Here is a 16940-nt window from a genome sequence, read left to right on the forward strand (position 1 = left end):
TTATTAGATTGTCTTACACAGCTGAAGTCTGTCTAGTCAGTTCAGCAGTGGCCGTTCACAGGCTTAGAAAGACAGAATCCAGGTAGCTTCTCGGTCCAAGAAGTAGGAAGTAAGAACAAGGGAGTCAGTGAAGGCAGCCCAAGTCCGAGGCTGAAGGCCTGGAAGTCCCCTTCAGGTACTGGTTGAGTCTGTATTGAAAGGCTAAAGAATTGAAGTCTGATATCCAGGCAGTGGCTGCTGCAGCAGCAGCAGACCGTTCACTCAGGAAGAATGGAGTTTGCACACACGGCCTTCCTTCCTTCCACCTTTTGTTCTGTCTTGCCACCCCACCCCTCAGCCTGTTAGAAGTGCCACCTATATTGAGGGCAGGTTTTTTTCTTCTTGGTTGCTGCTTTGTGTGCCAGTCATCTCTAGAAATGCCCTCACAGAAATACTTTGAAGTATTCTTTAATAAATATTTTAGGTGTTTCTCTATCTAATTAAGTTAACAGTCAAAAGTATTGAAGTGCCTAAATAGAATGAAAAGAAATAGTTTTTGGATTTTATTTTGTGCTGACAAAGTAACAAATACACAAGTATAATCAAAAGCAGAGATAAAAGTGGACAAATAAGACAAACTATAAGATTTATAGCTTGGCCTTTGTTTTCTTCTTTTCCCAGAATATGCCAGTAATTTTACAGTCTATTTGGAGTTTTCTTTCTTATTTTAATAATTTGTGACTTATTTGAGGAATTAGTGTCCAATTTAAATTTGAAAAACTAGTATCAACTTAACTGCACACACCAAGTTTTTCTTGCCTCTGCTTCCTTTATAAAATTAAACAATCTTACTTGGTAAATTTCTAGTAAATTAAAAAATATTCAGTGGTCTTAACCTCTTAGCCATCTCTTCAGCTGAGTGCAATTCCCAGCAACCACGTGGTGGCTCAAAACCATCTATAATGAGACCTGGTGCCCTCTTCTGGCTGCATTGATAAATGCAGACAGAACACTGCATACATAATAAATAAATAAATAAAATGAATAAATAAATCGTTTTAAAAACTTGGTTTTAAAAAATCAGTGGTACAAAAAAACTTATAGAGAGTTGTATAGTGGGTGGTTGGTTGTCTTATTGATGTAAGTTACCATTATATAATTTTCCTGTGTTTGGATGCAGCACTATGATACTGTAGATGCTCCAGTATTACATATAATTAATTCTTTGTCCAGTTTTATGGTTTAGTTAGTGGAAAATAAAAGAAGGTAAGATAAGATTTATCAGAATTTTTTTGGTTTAATCTTTATTTTGAAATGGTTTTAGATTCACAAGGAGTTGTAGCAAGAAGGCAGTGAAGTGTTCATTACCCAGTTGTTCCGTAGATGTTACATATTACATATGTATAGTAGGAGTGCCAAACCAGGAAAATAATATTAACTGCAATTTGTTATGAAACCTTTCACATATATACAAAGTTATACAGAATAGTATGCTGAGCATCTCTGTGTTCCCACGGATAACTGTCTTTTAAATTTACATTTCTTTGTGTGTGTATGAGAAGAGAGACAGAGACAGAGAGACAGACATAGACATGTACCCTTGTTAAATGGGTGGAAGTCAAAGGACAGTGTGCAGCTCACAATGGTATTTCCTTAGTGCTATTTATGTATCAGTCAGGTCAAGTATATTTATATGGGTGGCTTAATTCTTTATATAATGCTGTGAAATGGGTTACTGTTTTATTATCTCCCTTGTTGCAGAAAAGAAAAATGAGGTTTTCTTTTGTTTGTAAAGTTGTCCAAAGTAGTGTGTCTAATCAGCAAAGTTTGAATGTATATATTCAGCAATCACAGAATACTAGAGACAATTATATCAAGACTGCAAACACTGGGCCAGCAAGAACCCCCAGTGAGCAGAGATGCTTACCACCAAGCCTCAACTGTGGAGGTTTGAAAGAACATGACCCCGATAGGGAGTGGCACTTTTAGGTATGACTTTGTTGGAGTAGGTACAGGTTTGTTGGAGGAAGTGTGTCATTATGAAGACAGTTTTAAGGTTATCCATGTTCAAGCTATGCCCAATGTGTCGCAGAATTGCTTCTACTGCCTGTGGACCAAGATGTAGAACTCTCAGCTCCTTCTCCAGCTCCATATCTGCCTGCATGCCACTATGTCCCACCATGATGATAATGAACCAACCCTCTGAAACTGTAAGCCAGCCGCAATAAATTGTTTTTCTCTATAAGAGTTGCTGTGATCATTATGTCTCTTCACAGCAATAGAAGCCCTGACTGAGACACTGACTGTCTATGGTTTGATCCCTGGGTCCACATGGTGGAAGGAGACAACTGGCGTCTGTGCATGCCATGGCATCGCCCACCCTACCCCCAAATAAATATAGTAATAAGTGTATTTCTATATTTATACATTTTATAAATAAATATATTTTTTAAAAGTACAAGACTACTTAAGGTCCAGTTTTGTCCTTAAGGCTCTCAGTCTTATAAAGAAGACATATAATAGGAAAATGATTCCTTTGACAAAATTATCTGAAGAGAGATTTGGGGAACAGTGGAGGGAGCATCAGATTGTATTGGAGTAATTGGGGAAGGCTTCTAGGGGTGGGATCTTTGATGTTTGAGCAGTTGCCATTAACATCCCTTTAATTAAAAACTCTACCCTATGTGCAGTGGTGGTGCACATCTTTAATCCCAGTACTTGGGAGGCAGAGACAGGCAGACCTGATCCAGCTGCTTTCCAAGGTAGGGGTGCTGAGTGGCAGGCATGCTCTCAGCTACTTTCCTCCTAACCCCGAGTGGACATACAAGCACCCAGACCCGAAGTGTGAGGCTGGCCGTAAAGGTTAGCCCCAAACGTACAGGCACCATTTTGTAGACGGAGATTACACATTTGTTTCCCGGCCACCCAAATAATCACACAGAAACTATATTAATTACAACACTGTTTGGCCAATGACTAAAGAGTACTTCTAGCTAACTCTTTTAATTAACCCATTTCTATTAATCTCTGTATCACCACAGTGCTGTGACCTACTGGTAAGGTTCTGGCAGGTGCGTTTCTCCTTTGACAGCTGCATGGCATCTCCTCTGACTCTGCCCTCTCTCTCTCTCTCTCTCTCTCTCTCTCTCTCTCTCTCTTTCTCTTTCTCTCTCTCTTTCTCCTTGGAATTTTTGCCTTGCTAAGTAAGCCATTGGCCAAAACAGCTTTATTCATCAACCAATAAAAGCAACACATATACAGAAGGACATCCCACGTCACTCTTCTGTTCATCTTATTTCAGGGATTTTTTTGTTCTTGGCACTGTCAACATTTTAAGCCAAATAATTCTTTGCTGTGGAGGCCTGTCTTATGGGATCTTTAGCAACATTTCTCTGGTCTTCCCTCAGTCAGTAGTAGAATGAACCTGGCCATGAAGACAAAAAATGTCTCCATAAGTTATCATTGTGCCAGTAAGCTTTCTGTTACTGTAGCAGCAGTCTAAGATAATCTTCCAAAGAGAAACTGTGTTAGTTCACAGTTGTGGATGTTTAAGGCTATGATCAGCTGGCCCTGTTGCTTTGGCTTATGGTAAGGTTTATCAGTCATTTTTTTTTTCTTGCTAACAAGAATAAACTGACAAAAGTAACTTAAAGAAGAAAGGGTTCATTTTAGCTTATAGTTTGAGGGTGCAGTCTGTCATGATTGAAAAGTCATAGCTGCAGACATTACAAACCAGCTGGTATATTCAAAGTCAGAAAGCAGAGTGATGAATGCTCTGGAATTGCATGGAAGAATCCATAATTCATTCACTCTTAGCATCTGCCTCTAAAGCCAGCATCACTTGAAGAGCAATGTCAAGTCCCACTGTCCATTTGAATGAACCCTGTTCCCTTGGCATCACATCACCATCAGCCCTTTTGCTCAGTTACTTTGATTTCCTTTCTCTAGTTGGAAATTTTGCTGGGTGGAGTCATGCCTGGAGAGACACCCTTTCCTTTTTTTCTCGTGCAGAGCAAAGCTTTCCGTAGCACCGACTTCCTGGATAACTGCAGCCTTTCTTCCAAAGTTGCGCTGGCCTCATCATTAAGCTTCTAGTGCTCTTTTCCTCTACAAACTATATTTTGTATTTCTTTCTGCTGCACTTACTATTTTTCATTGTAGCCATGCTTTAAATGTTATCAGTAATAATCACTACTTGTAAATGGAGGTTTCTGTGTCCTGCCCCATCCCGCAGCCATTTCTAAATAATCACTCAGAGGATTAGTATTAATCCCACTAGTTGCGAATAAGACCACTACACAATTTTGAGCCAAATTTGAAGCAAGCTTTAATTAATACTGGCCAGAGAAATGGGCTTTGGCTAGGTCCATCTCTGAATTTCCAGAAAATGCCCACGTCATTACAGTCCCACTTTGCAGGGACTTAAAAAGGTAAAACCCATAATTCAATGCATTTCCCATCAGGTCCAATCAGAGGCAAGCATACATCCTGATGTATTTCCTGTCCACTTACTCCTACCCACATGTGATCAAGCATATCTCATGTAGATAGGTCAAACAAACTTGTTTAGGGAAGTAAAAACATTAATAATAGCCTCCAGCATTTAACTTTGGTTTTCACAGACATTTATATGTGTGCATGCATGCATACGTGCTATATACATATGTACACACACATTTGTATACAGTATATTTTGGACATTTTCATTACTCTGTTATCCTTGCTCAACTCCTTTCTACTCATTCTACTCCTTCCTAACAAGTTTTCCTCCTACTATCATATTTTTGTTTTTGTTTGCTGACCCACTGAGTTTTAGTAAAAGTTGCTCGCCTGAGCTTGAGGGTAGAATGTTCTTACTGAACTATGGATCAGTTACTAGTGACTGCATCACTGAAGATTTAAAACAGCCCTCCCACCCCATCGACGATGGAATGTTAAAAGAGCCATCTAGTGCGTGTCTTACTTCAGTAGCCACAGCTATTATTAGTCCATGAGCATCTTGGTTATGTCATACCCAGAAGACAGAGTTTCATACTACTCTTCCTTGGTCTGGCACTTAGCATTCTTTCTGCTTTTCTTTTCCTGGGAGGAAGTAATATAAATACTTATTAGAACATCACTTACTCTCTACACTTTGACCAGTTGTTAGTTTCTATATTAGTTGTTGGCTACTATAAACAGCTTTCTCTTTTTTGTGCATTCTCGAACCCTAAACCATGAAATAGTATCACCCACATTTAATATGGATCCTTCCACTTCCATTAACTTAATAAGATAATACATTAGTAGTGTCTCTAGAGTCTTGTCTCCTTGGTGATTTTAGAGAATCAGAGAATCATTAATTATTATAATTCCAATTCTTGTGAACTCAAAATGTATCACTGTTAGCTATAGCCTTCCTCTAATTGTCTCCATAGGCTTATGTCCATCTCTCATTACAAAAATACATTTTCTAACTTTAAAAGATCCCATATTCTTCAATAATTCCAACACCATTTAAAAATGTAAATGCATAATCTCATAAGATTCGGGTAGTCTCTTAAGAGATTGTGAACTCTTGAACAAACAAAACACAAATTACATACTTTCAATGCACAATGATATCAAATAAACATCCCCATTTCCAAAGGAAGGAAATGAGGGCATAGGAAAGAAAGATGAGATCAAAGCAAGACCCAAACCTAGGAGGGATAACACCTGATCGTGTAGTTCCATGTCTGGCATCTGGGGCTTGTGATGTAATTGTCTGGGCCTCAAAGGGCTTTGTATAGGTCCACTCCTCTAACTCTGCTGCCTGTAGCGCAGATAGGCTCTCTTTTGAGTCAGTTCTGTTCCATGTCTGACACTTCCCTTAGCAGGCATTCCATTATTTGGCATCTCCAATATGCTGGGGTCTTCGGTGCAATTTAGGCTTCACTTTTCTTTGGTTGATTGGTTTGGTTTGGTTTGTTTTTTGTTTTTTGTTTTTTTGTTTTTTTTTTTGTTTTTTGTTTTTTTGAGACTGTCTCCCTACATAGCCCAGGCTGTCCTGGAACTCACTCTGTAGACCAGTCTGATCTTGAATTCACAGAGGGTCACTTGCCTCTTCCTCCTGAGTGCTAGGATTAAAGGTGTGTGTTACAATGCCTGGTTTAGGCTTCATTTTTTTGTAGCTTCACACAATGGCTTCTCCGAGCTTCCTTGTTGGGACTCTGGTCCTGCCACACATTTCAGAGAGCGGCTCTCTGAAACCTGGAAACAAAACTCTGTGACCCTCTTCTCTCTTGAATTTTTCATGCCTTCAAAATGAGTACCATGTGGGCAGTGTTGCCAAGGTCTCCTGCCAGCTTAAGATGTAGCCTGGCCTCTTCAGACCATAGTTCTCACAATCTCTACAAGCTTTAGTGGCTGAATCTGCAAAATCACTTTCCTGGATGGTTTTCGAGCAGGGAAGCCCCTTTGCAAAATTCTGCGTCAGCATTCAGCCTCTGCATTCAGATAAATTTGCATTTTTATAAGTTGGAGCTTTTGCCTTCAGTACAACTTTCCTATGGTCCATGTGAAGAGAGTGTTGTTTCTATTATTTAACAATTACAGATGCTTTGTGTCTTAGTTAAGGTTTCTATTGCTGTGATGAATTATGATAGGGTTTCCTTGTGTAGCAGTCCTGACTGTCCTGTAACACAGAGCAGGCTGGTCTTGAACTCAGATCCACCTGCCTCTGCCTCCAGAATGATGGGACTAAAGATGTGCCTCCCCCACACACACTTGACTTAATTTTTGAAGTATCTGTCCATCAGACATAGAATTCCTGGTTCGAAATAATTTTCTTTCAACCTTTTAAGTATATCATTCTATTGTATTCCTAGTCTATTGTTGTAGCTAAAGAAGCCGGGTTTTTTTTTTTTTTTTTTAAATAATGCTGCTGTGTGTTTGCTTTATGTTTAAGACACTTAAAGTCCATTACTGATACTTGTCCTTTGTCAAGTTTGTACTACCCCTTCTAATATTGTTTCAGCTTTACTTGCTCATTTTCTTAAACATTCTAGATATCTCTGTGTTAATCATTCCTTGAGTTCCATCTGTCTCTCATGCTGTTTTCTTTTTTAAACAAACAAATCCAACTTATTATCATTATTATTTATTCTATTATTTTAAAGATGTTTCAGGTTTCTGAAAAATTAATAGTATTCTTATTTGATCAGTGTGACATTTCCCCCTTGTGGTTTGATGAAAATGGCCCCCATAGGCTAATATATTTGAATGCTTAGTCACCAGTTAGAACTATTTGGGAAGGGCTAGGAGATATGGCCCTGTTGGAGGAGTGTCACTGGAAGTGGGCCTTGAGGTTTCAAAAGCCCACGCCAGGCTCAGTGTCTGTCTGTCTCAGCCTGTGGACCAGGATATAAAGGAACTCCATGATTTTCAATTTATTAGTTTCTCTTAACCTGAAATAAATGAAGATGAACATAAATGAAGTGTTGCTCTGTAAATAACTGTTCCGTTCCATTGAGACTCTTGGACAAAAGGTGCAGCAAGTCTGAAGAGCTGCTTTAGAAGGTTGCCTGCTGAAGAGGCCTAGTAGCTATAATTCATGGTCCTGAATATATTTTGAACTAGGGAATTAACTCTAAGGCAAATAATTTTACAGAAAGTGTCATTGTTGTAATGCTTATTTGTTTAGCTGTATTGTGGTTATCTAAACAAATATCCTCATTCCTAAGAAAGTATAGGGCAATGCTTAGGGCTAAGTGGCATGGTATCTGCAGCTCATTTTCACATTTTTGTTTGTTTTTAAACTGTGAGATTAATCCCAGCACTCAGGAGGCAGATATAGATAGATCATTGGGAGTTCTAGGCCCGCCAGGGATACCTGACTCAAGGGGAAAGAAATAAAGTGTGAGACATGGTGATAAAGTAAGGAGGACAAAATATAATAGTCTTATAAGTTTTCTTCTCTTTTGAGAGTATATAAAACCAAAAGTTTATCTTAAAACTCCTTAATTAACATTTCTTTTATTTATAAATTTGTAAAGAAATTTGAAATTATGTGGAGAATGATTGGTTGATTGATTTTGTATTTTTTTTAGACAAAGTCTTATGCAGCCAAGACTGACTCTGAATTCCCAGTGTATCTGATGTGCCTTGAACCCCTGATTCTTTTTCCTCTGAAGTGCTGGGATTCTACGAGTGCACCACCTTACCTCACTGTCATTTATTCTTAAAAAGACAAAAAGTAGTTCTCATTATTTAAAGAGAAAGTGTTGTAGGAATGACCAATCATGTAGAAAAATTACAGATTAGTAATATAAGAACAGAAGGACCTGACTTTCTTGTTTGTTGTTCAAGAACCTTGTGTTTATAATAATTTGCCCAAATATTTGTAAAACAGGTATTTTGAGGATTTCTTAAACATTTCGTATTTAATTAATATGCTTTCTTACAAAATAATACTTTGTAAAAATTGGATTTGGATTACTTTTGTTTTCCACAACTACTTCTATGAATTTATTTAAAAATTTTTAAGCCAAGGTGTGGTAACACATGAGAGTGACCCCGAATCTAGGCCAACTGTGAGCATGAGGGCACAGGAAACAAGTAAGATCCAGATGTCAGCACCTGCTGAAGCCCCGAGACTCTGAGGACAACAGCAGGATGGCTTATCTTTTATTTGTAAAATGCCATAAAGGATTCAACATGATATGTGCACTTGTAATGAGAGATCTAGAATAGTATTTGTCAAATATTTGAAAGATTACCACGTGCAAAGCTGTGGTTTGTGTTGGTAGGAAGAATGGGAATGAATGAGATAACGTTCTTTTCAAGCAGGCAGTTGAGACAGTACTTAAATCAGAAACGTTAAGTAACAGATGAAATAAAGTTAGTTGTGGGAGATGGAGAAGAGGCAGCGTTTAAGTATAAACTTGAACAGGAAGGAGAATTTGAGTGTGTTACATGCATCCAGGCAGAGGAAACGAAATGGGTGAGGGAATCGGACTGTTTGAGACTACCATAATAGAGCGTCACCCTGAGGAAGGAGGAGGAAAGTAAGGGAACGAATTCTTCAGTTCGGCACATATTCTGTACCAAATACTGTACATTTATTTTCTTACTTAAACATTACAACTTTATCATCTTTTTGTGGGGGAAGGAGATTGAGATAGAGTCTCACTATTTAGCTTTGACTGGTCTGGAATTCACTGTGTAGGCAAAGCTGGCTTCAAGTTAACAGAGATCTGCCTATATCTGCCTCCTGAATCCTGGGATTAACTTTTTTTTAAAAACCAAGTGAAAGTAAATTGCAGGCTTTCTACTGTTTTAGCTCTAAATGTTGCAATTAAAGGCATGTACCACCATGCCTAGCACAAGTTTTTAATCTTTTATATTAAAGAGTTGAAATTCTAAATAACTTGTCTGATGTTTGCTACTGTTGACATTGGAATTCAAATTCAGATTTGTTTTAAGATTATGTTTTTAGTTTTTTCAGAAGTTGATTTTAAAAACTTAAAACCATAGGATCTTGACTATCAATTTGACTGGATTGAGAGTCCCTTAGATGTCACATTTCTGGATGTGTCTATGAGAGGGTTGCCAGAGTGATTTAACTGAGGAGGGAAGACCCATCTTCTATGAGTCTCTTAACTACCTTAAAATTTTATACTGAGAAACGAGAAAGGCTAACAGAAAACACATTTCTGCAAGCAGAGTGCCCACACTCATCCTTCTCTTTTCCTGACCGTGAATAGCCACATTAAGCTTCCCTCCCAAGATGTATATGCCCTCAATCTGTGATCCAGAATAAACCTTCCTTAATTTGCTTTTGTTGGGTCTTTTGTCAGAGCAATGAGAGAATAAACTAACACAGAAATTGGTATCAAGGAATGGGCTCCTACAATAAACCTCACCACATGACTTGTAGACTTTTCTGTTGTGTGCAGGAAGAGTGTAGAACTCCATCTACAGTGTTGTAAGCAGCCCTTAATGGGCCATTCTCATGGGAGAATAAAGACCAGAATGCCAAGATAAATATGGACAGTGGAGGCCTAGCTCTAAAAGGATTTTTTTTTTTAGTAGTTTCTAAAGTAGTAAAAGTGAATGAATAGTCTGTTATTTCAAACATATTTTCTGTTAGTCTTTCAAATGTTAAGGTAGTTTGAGGTAAATGGAAATTTCACAATATGATTATTGTCGATCTCCTTTTTGAAAATATTCTTTTAGATTTATTTAGTACATTTTTATTTTTCACTTCCCTCATAGCTAATAGTAACCAACAGTCTTTATGCATCTTGTTGACAAAAGGATAACATTTTTATTTATTTTTATGTTCAAAGTTAGAGTTGAGTTCCATTTTTCAACGTTTTATGTTTCAAGAAACCTTTCTTCATTTTTCTCTCTGCAATCTCAAATTCCTTTTAAAGCAGGTAGCAATTGCATTTTAATGTTATATAGGTTTTTATTTTTAGGTATTTTCTGAATTGTGAGAACTTGGAGATTTGAGATGATATCACTGTTTTTCTGTACTCCTGAGACTAAATATTGTAGTTATATTATACATAGTAGATGTTTCATAACTATTTGGTCAGAATTGTTCTTAGCCTTGAAACCATTTTATAGCTTAATTTGCATGCATAGTAGCTCTCATAAACTAGAGGCTGTCAATATACTGTCGGTCTGTATAGATTTTAATTTTGGTGCTGGCAAGATAGTTAAGACCTGGTGACCCAAGTTGAATCACCAGAACCCACATAAAGGTGAAAGGAGAGAAATGATTCTATAAAGTTGTCCCTTGACTTCCACACATAGGATGGCACATGCTCACACACCTCACACACACACACACACACACACACACACACACACACACACACTAATAGTTGATACAATATTTTTAAGAACAGAGCAGATTTCCTGGGGCTGAAGAGATGGCTTGGTGGTAAGAGCACTGCTTGCTCTTGCAGAGGACCTGAGTTTGGCTCTCAACCATCCGTAACTCCAGTTCCAGGAGATTTGATTTGCTCTCTGTCTGTCTGTCTCTCTTTTGTTTTTTTGTTTTGTTTTTTGTTTTTTGGGGGTTTTTTTGGTTTCTTTGTTTTTGTTTTGTTTTGTTTTGTTTTTCCAAGACAGGGTTTCTTTGTAGCTTTGGAGCTGTCTAGGAACTAGCTCTGGTAGATCAGGCTGGCCTTGAACTCACAGAGATCCACCTGCCTCTGCCTCCCGAGTGCTGGGATTAAAGGCATACACCACCACTTCCCGGTTTTCTGATGCTCTCTTTTGACCACAAGTACCAGACACACATGTGGTACATATGCACACATGTAGTATGAGGGCTGGCTTGTAGGGGTTTCCGTCTTGCCCAGTCCCCCAGCCGTTTAGTCCCAGAGAAAACCACACAGAGATCTCCATAAATTATAAAACTGATTGGCCTATTAGCTCAGGCTACTTATTAGCTCTTATAACGTATATTAACCCATTATCCTTATCTGTGTTAGCCACGTGGCTCAGTACCTTTTGTAGTGGGGCAGGTCACATCCTGCTTCTTCCGTGATCTGGACAGGAATGGCCAAGGAGCTTCCTGCTTCCCAGAATACTCCTGTTCTCTTTGCTCCACCTCTACTTCCTGTCTGGTTTTCCTACCTATACTTCCTGCTTGGCCAATCAGCATTTATTTAAAACATGATTGACAGAATACAGACAATTATCCCACACCACACATATACAGGTAAAACACTCATACACATAGAATAAAATAAATGAATCTAAACTAAATTTTGCAAAACAGATTTCCTTTTCACAGTGTTTCATGTGTGAAGGTCTAATCCCAGTTCTTAACTATAACTCTATAATATTATCCTTTAGTAGCTATACATTTAGGGAGACACTGAAAGAAATATACAGAACAGAAAATCAAATTATAAATGACTTTTTAAAATTTAACACATAACAAGAGTTTCTGTTTGCTACAAGAAAAAGATTTTTTTTGCCTTAGTTAATGTGAAAAAAGGAAAAAAATGGTAAGACTTTAGGACTATTCATGAAGATCCCTGTCATTCTGAGTAGATTTCCATTGTATTCTACAACTCAGAGTCCATTTTCTACCCTTTCTGTTTTTCTTCCATTAAAATTCCTTCCTGACAGTGTCAGGAATTGATCCTTTTTGACACATACCTTCCTCTTTTGTGCCCCTTGATCTCTTGATCTTCCCTTTTCTGCTCTTTTTTTTGGGGGGGGGGGGCAGCATCCAGAGATTGGGCTTGGGTATATATCTCAGTATACTCAGTAGATGCCTGCAAGGCCCTAAGTCGCCTAATGCTGCAGAAACACAAAGAGCAGAAGTTTGGATGACTAATCTCTAGGCTTTTGGCTTGTGTTTGTGGGATTTTTTGTTGTGTTTCTATCAGCACGTGGATCTTGAAACTGCTCGGTGACTTGGAGTGATGATCTTTATTCTCTCATGACTGCAGAGCTGTTTTCTGACAAAAATTGAAAAGCTCTTTTTATTTTTGTGCCTGTGTCACTAAGAACAATTGTATAAGACATTTATTATTCTCATTTTGCAGATGAGGAAACTGACACTTGGTGAAGTTACGAAATTTGTCCAAAGTCACACAGCTTGTAAAAGGCACAGCCAAGATTCAGAGCCAGGTCTGTCCAACTTCAAAACTACTAATCAAGGCTAAGATACTTTGAAATAGCTGTGATGTACCAACCTATGATGAGTTATATTGGTTTTAATATTGTTTAAGTGTTCCCTAACCCCTTTGAATAATTTTTAATGGTGAGGTTTTTGTCCTTCCTAAATTTTTAATTTTTTTTAAGTATTGTGAAATACAATATAGCATAGTAGCTGAGGGCTTGGGTTTTGAAGACAGATAGCATGGGTAGAGATTCTCAAGCTTCTGTGCTCACATTTGTGACATTGGGAAAGTTGCCTGAGTTTCCCTTTCAGTACAACACTGGTCATGCTGTTGTCCACCTGGTGGGATTGCTGCGAGTAGATAATTTAATTCACGTAAGACACTTTTATACCTGTCTTCACTTGTCTTACTGTATGCCTGGCACATAGTAAGCATTTAATAAATGTCAACTAGGTATTTTCATCTTTTAGCAGCTAGTAAATTATCAAATGGGAAATAGCAAGGTTTAGGCTACAAAATACTTAAACCAAATTAAATTAGAATAAATTAGACCTAGAGGAAAATCACTAATTTGATGAAATTCACATCTGTTGTAAACCATGTTGGGTGACTGCTGGTCTGACACCTACAAGGATCCTAGTATTGTTTTGGTTACTTTTATGTAACAGTGATGACAACACCCGACTGAACAACCTAAGAGGTTGTTCTGATTCACATCCTCAGTGAGTCTGAAGCCATAATGGCAGGGAAGGCATGGTAGAACCCTTAGTTTATGCATAACGCAGTTTAGAAGACTTTGTTCTCATTTAAAGTCTTAAGTTTGTTTGCATGTGTGTATAGGATAATGGAATTCTCATGGAATATCAACAATGTATTTCGGTCATATCTATCCCCTCCCATGATTTAAAAAAATATTTTCTTATTTTATCCTGTGTGTATATTTATGTGCCTGGGTGTATTTGTGGTCACAGTATGTGTATAGGAGCACTTGGAAATCCAAAGCATCAGATCCTCAGGAACTGGACTTATGGATAGTGTGAGTCACCATGTGGTGCTGGGAACTGAACCTGGGTTCTCTGGGAGAGCAGCTAGTGTCCTTAATTACTCTTAACTGCTGAGCCATCTGTCCACCCTCCAGTACTCTTTTATTTATTTTTATTTATTTTTTTACCCCCAAGACAGTTTTTCTGTATAATAATTCTAGCTGTCCTGGAACTCATTTTGTAGTCCAGGCTGGCCTCAAACTCACAAAGATCTGTCTGCCTCTGCCTCTGCCTCTGCCTCTGCCTCTGCCTCCCAAGTGCTGGGATTAAAGGCTGTGCTACTACCGTCTCTTAAGATTTAAAAAGAAAAAAATACAATTTTGCTGATTATATTGTTTTATAATGAGAAAATTGGCTGAATAATCTTAGTGTTACTAGGAATGCTATTTTTTTTTTAGGAATGCTATTTTCATCTAATTTTTAATGAGTTTTTTTTTACTTATGATTCCTTAAGATAGATACTTATCAGCTATTCTTTCCCCTCCTTTTTTTTTGTGGTGCTGGTACCAGCCTGTGAGTCTTTTTATTATTAATTTTTATTATTAATCATATATATTTTCAAGTGTAAAATTTGTATTATAATTGTCTTTATCTTTCTATCATAAGCTGTGGTCTGTAGTCTATAAGTCCACATGTAGTTTTAAGTTTTAAAAAGTGTGTGTGTGCCGGGCGGTGGTGGCTCACGCCTTTAATCCCAGCACTCGGGAGGCAGAGGCAGGCGGATCTCTGTGAGTTCGAGGCCAACCTGGTCTACAAGAGCTAGTTCCAGGACAGGCTCTAAAAAAGCTGCAGAGAAACCCTGTCTCGAAAAAAAAAAAAAAAAAAAGTGTGTGTGTGTGTGTACATATGTATATCTTTCTATCATACTCAATTTGAATTACAAAACAAGTTTCAATGATATATTACAGTCAAGAAGAGATACATCTAAAACATGGTGGTCTAGACAATCTAAAGCTAAAGGGATGAGCCAGGGTGAGCAGGCAAATGGAAATAGGAAGTAGCAGTTGCTACTTCCTCCTGATGCTGATGAAACTTAAATGAGTCAACAGTGATCCGTATCTTCATACTGTGGTTTCTGGAAAACTCAGTGTTGTTGATAGGATGGTAGTTCCCTTTTTCTCCTGGTCACTTTCTCTTCCGGTCCACCTTTTACTCCTTCCTCAAAGACTTTAGCATCTCTGCAACTAGGAAGCACCACTCATTTATTTTTGATGGGCATTTATTAACACTTTCAGCAGCATTTTTCTTTAGTGGATATAAAATTATGGCACATCTTGCAGTTGATGGTATCTAATGTTGCTGGTTTCTTGAGTCAGCCAAGTTTTCTGTCTCACGATCAAGAAGAATGAGGAAGGAGGTCAGGCAAGCAAAGTGTATTGAGAAGAAACTGCTCTCTAATGAGTTTCCAAATAATGTTTTTAAAGCAGAGGATGTTCGTGTCCTGGGAATGGGCCAATTTAGTCCTATCCGTATGCAAATTAGGTATTAAACCAGGATGAATCTGGATAGTTAATTTATATGTAAGTGGGGAATTCTGATCGCATGAGCAGGTATATACAGGCTCGGGAAAGCCCACCATAAGTTCCACGTAGGGGGATGAAGAACCAGCAAGTAAAAAGAACAGAGGCCAGTGGTTAGCCAGTGTTGATGCGTCAGAGCTTTTTAGATTTTAGTTCCTTATCTCATCAATAACGTTGTTCGTTGTAAAACCTCAGTGTTCTTGAAGGTGACTACTAGTCCCACCAAGACATAGATTACTGTTTCTCTTGGCTCTGTAACCTGACTGCCTACAAATGGAGGCTGCTTGCTCCTAACTCTGACCACTACCTCATCCTACTTGAAATATTTGCTTTTGTGTCATATTAACACTTAAATCATTGAAAACCTTTAAAGGAGAAAATAAATATATGTGTAAACATACACACAGGCACACTTTGGTTGTTTCTTGGTACTGAGATCAAACTGTTTTACCCATCTAGACAAACATATATCCTGCCTGAGGATATAATTTAATTTTCTTATCCTGACTCTTCTTTCATTACCTAGCACAGTATTTTCTTGGACACAAGGTATTAGCAATTAAGGGAAGCATGTAGGTCTGATTCGAGTACAGACTGTAATAATATGTTAGTGACTAATTATTCAGCTTCTTGGTGAGAAAATTTGAATATTCTTTTTTTAAAGATTTATTTATTTATTATGCATATAATGTTCTGTTAACATATAGATCTCATTATAGATGGTTGTGAACCACCATGTGGTTGCTGGGAATTGAACTCAGGACCTCTGGAAGAGCAGCTAGTGCTCTTAACCTCTGAGCCATCTCTCCAGCCCCCCTAAATATTCTTTTATTATGGTTATTTTGTGCAAAAGATACTTTTAAGCAAGTTAGGGAACTTATTGAATGCTGAAGCATCTGCAGATATTCAAGAGTTAAATCAATGAAACAAAAAAGTAAATAATTCCAATTTACTGTGAGAGGAATGAAGAGTTGTGTAGGGGTTGAGTGTGGAGGCCACGCCTGTAATCCCAGCACTTGGGAAACAGAAGCAGGTGGATCTCTGAGGCCAGCCTGGTCTACAGAGCAAGTTTCAGGACAGCTAGAGGCACATCCTGTTTGTGTTTTTGTTTTTAAAAGAATTACGGAGGGCAGGAAAGGTGACTCAGTGCTTAAATATACTTGCTGCTTTTGCAGAGGACCTGGGTTCAGTTTCTGATGCCCAGATGGAGGTTCACAACAATCTGTAACTCCAGTTTCAGGAGGGTCTGATGCCTTCTTCTGTCTTCTCTGGGAGCCGGATATATATGTACATACATGCAAGCAAGGCACTCACATTTTTAAAAAATTAAAAATTTTAAAATAAATCTTTTAAAAAATCTATTATAGAGAAAAGTATTTAGAAAGTAAAAAAAGAAGACCTCATCAATAAGACAACATCGAAGGTGAAACTTGAAGTATGAGGAAGAAATAAGCCCTTGAAGAGTCTAGAAGGAAAACATTTCAGGAGAAAGAAAGAACACGCCCCAAGTGGAAATAAGCTTCAGGAAAGAAAAGATTCCTAATGAGTTGCGTATGGAGAGTGCCATTTCAAGCTAAGAGTTAGGCAGAGGCAATACCTTAGTATGTGAACATTTACTGAGCATTTATGTCTGGATGCTGTTTTGAGCATCTGAGTCACTAAATGCTGAGTTCAAACTTGATTTGGAAATACACTTAGAAAGCCAGCAGGAAGGTTACACAGTGTCATAATCTATTTTTAAAAGATTATTCTGGGGGCATGAGATGGCTCGGCAGGTAAGAGTA

General features: G+C 38.0%; 1 protein-coding gene across 11 annotated transcripts in view; it reads left to right on the forward strand.

The window, feature by feature from the left end:
• Numb (NUMB endocytic adaptor protein) overlaps positions 1-16940 on the forward strand; it is a 124191-nt gene that overhangs the window by 38531 nt on the left and 68720 nt on the right. For 10 of the 11 annotated variants that reach the window (XM_038336027.2, XM_038336029.2, XM_038336028.2 and 7 more), the window contains exon 3: positions 12516-12600. The exons of the other annotated variant lie outside the window; for it this stretch is intronic. The gene's annotated coding sequence lies outside the window, so the exon portion shown is untranslated. The remainder of the gene's footprint in view (positions 1-12515; positions 12601-16940) is intronic. 11 annotated transcript variants of the gene reach the window in all.

The sequence above is a fragment of the Arvicola amphibius genome, chromosome 7, assembly GCF_903992535.2.
Source record: "Arvicola amphibius chromosome 7, mArvAmp1.2, whole genome shotgun sequence".
NCBI classification, from domain to species: Eukaryota; Metazoa; Chordata; class Mammalia; order Rodentia; family Cricetidae; genus Arvicola; species Arvicola amphibius.